Source organism: Lissotriton vulgaris, chromosome 2_1 (genome assembly GCF_964263255.1).
Source record: "Lissotriton vulgaris chromosome 2_1, aLisVul1.2, whole genome shotgun sequence".
NCBI lineage: Eukaryota > Metazoa > Chordata > Amphibia > Caudata > Salamandridae > Lissotriton > Lissotriton vulgaris.
The window spans coordinates 381,579,078-381,586,885 of NC_141687.1; positions in this window are offsets into that span (position 1 = coordinate 381,579,078).

Consider the following 7,808-nt stretch of genomic DNA (forward strand, 5'->3'; position numbering starts at 1 on the left):
ACAGAGCCCCCCCAACACACACACACACAGAGCCACACACAAACCCCAAATAACCATACAGCCACATGTTTATTACACAGGGCAAAAAAATACACGTTTTCGTACCGGGGTAAAGCAGAACCGACGTAACAAAAAAGATGCTTATGCCTCGCATGTAACAACTACTGCGCACAAGGAAACAAATCACAGGACCTCTTCCATGTGATTCTACCCTACTGCACAAACTGTACGCCTTGAGCCATATTTTGGTTAAATTATCTTTTTTAAGCATGAACAATGCTGTAGAATAAACCATATATATGTTGCGCAAATTATAACATGCTATTTATACCAATGTAGAGAGAGGAGGGGCATGACGACTCCCGAGATGCAAATATCAAATTCCCACAGTCCGCAATTATGATAAATAGCATATATATATATATATATATATATATATATATATATATATATATATATATATGTATATGTGTGTGTGTGTGTGTGTATATATATAGACGAAGATAAATACACACACTATATATATATATATATATATATATATATATATATATATATATACACACTCACCATACACAAATCAGGTGAATCCATACTTTGCAACAACAACAAAAAAACAAGCAAACAAAAATGTAGAGGCTGCGTTTTGTGCTTAAATGTGTTCGAAACTCTGCGCCCAACTCTCCCATATCTATACAGAGGGAAACATATTTATCCATGCATGCAGAGTGTAGACAAGCACACTTACGTATGTATCGATTGTACAAGGAACATAAAGGTAAAACACAAAACGGGTTATACGAGCTCCTACGTCAGCTTTGAAGTTACTCGTCGAGATACACTAACAGGTACTAGAATAAACAAATAATTTGCACACATGAATATGTTTCTGTGCACATCCTAGACAAAAAAATATAGAACTATAGATGTGCACATCCTAAAAAAAATGTAGAAGTACATATGTGCTTGCAAGTGTTTATACAGAAATGTGTGTCGCATCCATGTACAAGAACATGTATGCAGAAGATCCGTATGAGTTATTGTGTACACTGATACGTGTGTGATATTTTGCTATTTACATATAAGAAACAAACATTGTAAATCACACAAGAGCGAAGTACATGTATTTTGGAAGATGTTTACTTATCTCGCGTGCGGGAATCGTTAGGTTCGTGTGTGGTTGTGTATAGCTGTGTCTCTGTGACACTTTGCTATGGTAAAGTCATAGGCTAAAGTGTGTATCATCAATGTGTATAATCACTTTTTTAGCGGGGATCCGATGTGTCCCTGCGAGAAGCTACGCTGTGCCCCTGTCTAGCGCCCAGAGAGTTCGCCTGGTCTTCGAGGCACAGCCGTGTGCAGCCTCCCACGGTGGGAGCTTCCAGCAGGGCTGGGAGTGAGGGACAAGGCTCGGTAGCACACGCGTGCCGCCCGCGTGTCACTAGTGTACGGCGGCCGGCACGTGTCTGTGCTGGCTCGAGGGCCCCGGTACACATGCTGACAGAGCTATATTTATACCCAGGAAGGCCTTCTTAGAATTAACTATACACTGCCCGACTGCCTGCTTAAAGAAATGGGCGCTAACGTTGAGAGGCATTCTCAGGCGCCTGTTTGTGTGCAGACGCACAAACCGGGGGACTCCTGGCTGGAGCCCTGAGGTGACGCACCCGGAATTAGAGCGAGCAGACCCTTGCCGGCCAAGGACTCCCGCGCACCAGCCTCTCTCTCTCACCTTGTGATCTGTGGCATGTATCCTCGGGTGGAGAGACCGAGTTTGGAACGTCCCGCGGGGAGGCAAAGCCGATATACCAATAAGGCCAAGTATACAAAAGAGAGCGATTAAGATTCCGGGAAGATCGTGCTTGGCCTCCTCCTCCGCCTTCTTCCTCTGCAGGCCCCGGTCCGCAAGGGTCATCAGGTAGGCCCACACCTCGCTCCTCGGCCGGGGGGCACGAGCGGGCCCTGGGGGGGCCTGGAGCGGCCCGGGAGAGGTCCAGACGGAGCCGCTGTGTCCCGCCCGCCTCCATGGAGCTGTGTCCAGGCTCAGCCTCCAGGAAAGAAGCGGGAGGGGGCGGGAAAGGGGGAGGAGAGAGCTGACGACGGCCGGCCGGGGCTGAAGGCGGGCATCAGAGAGAAGCGGGAGGGGGCGGGAAAGGGGGAGGAGAGAGCTGACGATGGCCGGCCGGAGCAGAAGACGGGCACCAGGAACAAGCGCAGGAGAGAACGAGGGGGGCGGGAGAGGACACGAACGGCGGGAGGGGGGCGGGAGAGGACGAGGGAGGCGGGAGAGTACACGAACGGCGGGAGGGGGGCGGGAGAGGACGAGGGAGGCGGGAGAGGGGCAGCTAGGAACAAATAAGGAGACCCGTCCCGAGCAGCAAGGGAGGTGCCGGCAATGCCGGAACAGACTCGGGGGCGTTCCCGGCGTCGCGTGACGTCGGCAAAAGCCAAAGAATCTCGGGAACGCCCCCGTGTCTGGTCCGGCATTGATGGACAGGCCCCTCGTCCAATGGCTAGGCTCCATTTATGGAGCTAGCCAATGGGACGGGGGGCGTGTTCCAGAGTGCCTTACTGTACTCAATAGATTTCTCTGGAGGAGGAGCCTAACGGCTCCGTCCCCCAGCGAAACCTAAAAATGACACATGTCCCCCTGGGAGGCCAATAATTTCGGCGATTGGGGGACTCTTTGGAAAAACAAGCAAGTTTGTAGATTATTTTTTGCAGCCCATTGTGAGAAACTTGCTTTCGTATACAAGGGACAGTGGAGACTTTCTGAGAAAAATATATGATGTTAATTGGCATTGTGATTATGTTTTCATGACGTTAGATGTACAAAGCTTGCACACAAGTATCCGACACAGAGATGGGCTCAATGCCCTAAAACATTTCCTAGAGAGAAGAAACATTGAGTACTACCATCATACACAAATGCTGTTACAGATGTCTGAATGGTGTCTTGAAAATAATACATTTATGTTTAACAAATTGCTTTACAAACAGACACAGGGGACGGCCATGGGTACTTGCTTCGCCCCTAGCTATGCTAATTTGCATATGGGCTGGTGGGAGGAGCAAGTACTCATGAGAACACATGGCACGCAAATGTCAGAAAATGTGGCACTGTACAGTCGCTACATAGACAACATTTTTCTGATATGGAAGGGAAGCGAGGAAAGTGCAGTTGAGTTTGCTGAACAACTAAACCAAAACACACTCGACCTAAAATTCACCAGCACAACCAGCACAAGCACTATAACGTTTTTAGACCTGGAGTTATTCATCTCCAATAACAAGATACAATCCAGAACCTATCGAAAACCCACTGCAGGAAATACCATCTTGCACGCTTCAAGTTTCCACCCCTCCACTCTGATTAACAGTATTCCCTATGCAGAATGTCTCAGGATGAGACGTAACTGCAGCACGCAGGACAGTTACGCAGAAGCTAAACAGGGATTATTTAACAGACTTTGCACCAGAGGCTACCCCAGCCAGACACTCGAGAAAGCAGAGCAAAAATGTAACGGAAAAAGCAGGGAAAATCTAATACTTAAACCATCAGCAGACTGTTCCCCATCCCAAAACACAGGGGCATTACGTATGATTACGGGCTACAACGCTTACCATACACAATTACGTAGAATCCTCTACAGACACTGGACCATAGTGCGCAATGATCCCACCATAGGCAAAATCTGTGCCAAACTCCCACAGCTCACTTTCAGAAGGGCAAAACCGATGAAAGAAGAAATAGTGTCCAACATACCACGCAAAGTAATAAAAAATCCATGGCTGAAAAGTGCAAAAGGTTTTTTCAAATGCACTAAGTGCAAAGCGTGTCGACATGGGGTCAACACTAACAAAGTTCTGCTCCCACTTAGGAAGGCACCATTAGACATCCGAGAGAACTTTTCTTGCAAAACAGACTTTGCTGTATATGTTTTACAATGTAGCTGCAACAAAAGATATGTGGGCAGTACCATACATCCTATCCACATAAGAATACTCCAACACCTACGGGCAATCAGCAATGATGACCCCACATACCCTGTTGCACGACACATCAACACTTATCACGAAGGTAAAGCAGAAAACATCCAATACTTTGTGATAGATAGTGTAAAGAAAAACATCAGAGGTGGAAATAGACAACTAGTACTCAGGAGACTGGAATCGAGATATATTCTCTTACTCGATTTCAAGGCCCCCAATGGCTTGAACGCTGACAAAGCCCTCAGTGTGCACCTGTAAGTATGCCCTGACACTCTTTGCAGCCTCCCCAGACACAAACCCACTCCTCCAGAACAGTACTAACTTAAAGTGTGATTGAAAGAACTCATCACTAAGAACAACATACTTTTATGCAATTTTATTTTCACGTTTATTCACTCCAAACAATAGGTGAGAGAAGGTTACTTAAATACCACGGCAACATAGTCGGTTAGGGTCTTGTCAACCCCCCCAACCACTATTTCTGACATCAGTCAAGAACCTCCCTACTGCCCTTACCACAGACATGACGGAGGGTGAAGTTATTGTACATGGTTTGTATGGGCACGAGTCCCTCTATAGATTGTTATTGGCCCAATTAGGAAACTACTATTGTTCAGTAGATACAATCGTTAAGGATACTATTCCTTTTCACCAGTCACGGCCTGACCTACATTACACTGTTCACGCATTCATGCGCTGAAAGACGCAACATTTATGGATAACAAACCATCGCAGCGGTCTGGGTAATACTTCACTAGTACATTACATTCTACATGTGTCTAGTCGTTAAGGTTCCTGTTTCTAAGTACACTGCCGCAATGTACCTTAATTATTCTAAGACTCACTGGTTTCACTTCTAAGCCGCTTTTTAACACTGAACTTGCCATGATGATGTTATTATTTGATATTATTTGGTTTATATACACTGTGCTATTGAACATGTATAACGTTTCAATATTTTAATTGTCTACATATGACTTTAATATGTTTTCGCAATTAAGTTTAGTCAAAACCAAATATGTGTCACCTCAATATATTATTTAGAAGACAGACTCTATGAGTTCACATGACTCATCACATGCAGTCAAACACAACTCTTCCATGCCTATCTGTCAAGAAGTCACCATGGCAACACACTCTCCCACCTCCAAACCAATCACTGTTGTCTTTGTATATATAGCACTTTCACTATATGTTTAACTGTTGTGAGCAAGGCGGTTTTTGCCGCCGAAACCCGTCAAACCATCCTAATGGAATAAAGAAAACTTTTCCTTGAGAAAGTGATCCCAGGGTGTCAGCGCCTGTTTTTGTATGTTTGGATCCAGGATTGGAAATTATATATATATATATATGTATATATATATATATACACACACATATATATAAATATATATATATATATATATATATACACACACATATATATATATATACACATATATATATATGGCTCTTCCTTATGAGGTGACTCTGTTGATTTGGATATATATATATATATATATATATATATATATATACACATATACAGGCAGCGAATCCCATTCCGCGCTGTCTTTTCGGGGGCGGAGCCGACTTTCACCTGACAGGAGGGGAGGAGGTACTTAAACCAGCCAGATTACCCGCCTCCTGCAACCACCATTTGGCGCTGAGGAAGGCAGATAACCCCGAAATGCATCCGCCCTGAACTTTGGTGTTTGTGGCAAATAAAAGACCCCTCGACAGAATCCCCTGTGTGGCCTCTTCTTCTTGCTGTTTTTGGAGAGGATACTTCGTCTATATTTCAGCGCGACTGCCAGTAACGCGCTTCAGAGGTCCCTGCACTATCAAGCGGCCCCGGTCAAGCTAGCTTCTGCGTATGCAGATTTGACTGTTTCCAGGTTACTGGGTAGACTGGGATCCCACCCACAAACCTCACAAGAAGACTGGCAGTGTTGGTGTACATTGTGCGCCACTCCGGGCGAACTGGAGTTCCGGTTTACCCCTGCTACATGGACTGTGAGGACTGTGCGGTTGGTGCAGTTTGGGGAGCAGAGGAGGTCTCGGCCACGTAAAATCCAGGTGTTGGTGACCCGCTTATTTCAATCACCCCCGTTGCTGTGTCAGACCAGCGCACAGCATTGTGGTACCTGTAGTATCGATGCACTGGGCGTCCTACAGAGTACCTGAGGCAGCGAATCCATTCTGCGCTGTCTTTTCAGGGGCGGAGCCGACTTTCACCTGACAGGAGGGGAGGAGGTACTTAAACCAGCCAGATTACCCGCCTCCTGCAACCACCATTTGGCACTGAGGAAGGCAGATAACGCCGAAATGCATCCGCCCTGAATTTTGGTGTTTGTGGCAAATAAAAGACCCCTCGACAGAATCCCCTGTGTGGCCTCTTCTTCTTGTTGTTTTTAGGGAGGATACTTCGTCTATATTTCAGCGCGACTGCCAGTAACGCGCTTCAGATGTCCCTGCACTATCAAGCGGCCCCGGTCAAGCTGGCTTCTGCGTATGCAGATCTGACTGTTTCCAGGTTACTGGGTAGACTGGGATCCCACCCACGAACCTCACAAGAAGACTGGCAGTGTTGGTGTACATTGTGCGCCACTCCGGGCGAACTGGAGTTCCGGTTTACCCCTGCTACATTGACTGTGAGGACTGTGCGGTTGGTGCAGTTTGGGGAGTAGAGGAGGTCTCCGCCACGTAAAATCCAGGTGTTGGTGACCCGCTTATTTCAATCACCCCCGTTGCTGTGTCAGACCAGCGCACAGCATTGTGGTACCTGTAGTATCGATGCACTGGGCGTCCTACAGAGTACCTAAGGCAGCGAATCCCATTACGCGCTGTCTTTTCGGGGGCGTAGCCGACTTTCACCTGACAGGAGGGGAGGAGGTACTTAAACCAGCCAGATTACCCGCCTCCTGCAACCACCATTTGGCGCTGAGGAAGGCAGATAACGCCGAAATGCATCCGCCCTGAACTTTGGTGTTTGTGGCAAATAAAAGACCCCTCGACAGAATCCCCTGTGAGGCCTCTTCTTGCTGTTTTTGGAGAGGATACTTTGTGTGTGTATATATATATATATATATATATATATATATATATATATATTCCAAGCAAGTTTTTGGCGCTACGCTGTTGTGGCCCCTTGCAGCGGCGGGCTTTGGACGGGATCGCCAATCCCACAATACTCCAACTTTTCGTCCACAGGTCAAAAAACGATGTCCAAGCCTCAGTTGTATGCAATACTGGATTTATTGTCACATCCCACTCGACGCGTTTCGGGAAAGCCTTCCCTTTGTCACGAGTACATTGGTCAGTTACATCCATACTTTTAAAAGGAAATCACATGACTTAATTTGCATGATAAACATAGCCAACAGACTATCAACACATCATGTGTCTGGAGCTATGCATTGCGCCTTATTTCACGATTCTTGGGCTTTGGTATGCTTAAATCACATTGCAATATTTAGCAGCTTCAGTCAATCATTGCTAACATTATTATACATTGGACGATCGTTACTCACGGAGCATTGTGAAACATTGTATTCCATGTCCTAAATGTGCCCTTGACTCGCTATTTACATTAAATACATTTTGAATTGCACCGATGCTCAACTCAAATGTTGCGCTAGTCTGTTTAAATAGTGAAATCATATTTAAACTTCTGTTGGTAAAAGAAGAAACAAAATAAATGGTTCAAGAGGTTTCTCTTTTATGAAGTCGTTTAGCAGCCTCGAACCATCGGTCAGGCATGCGCTTTAGACATCTTGGTGCTCGCGCTAACGATTGAGCTAATGTTGCTCCAATCACATTCGCTCTTTTGCCTC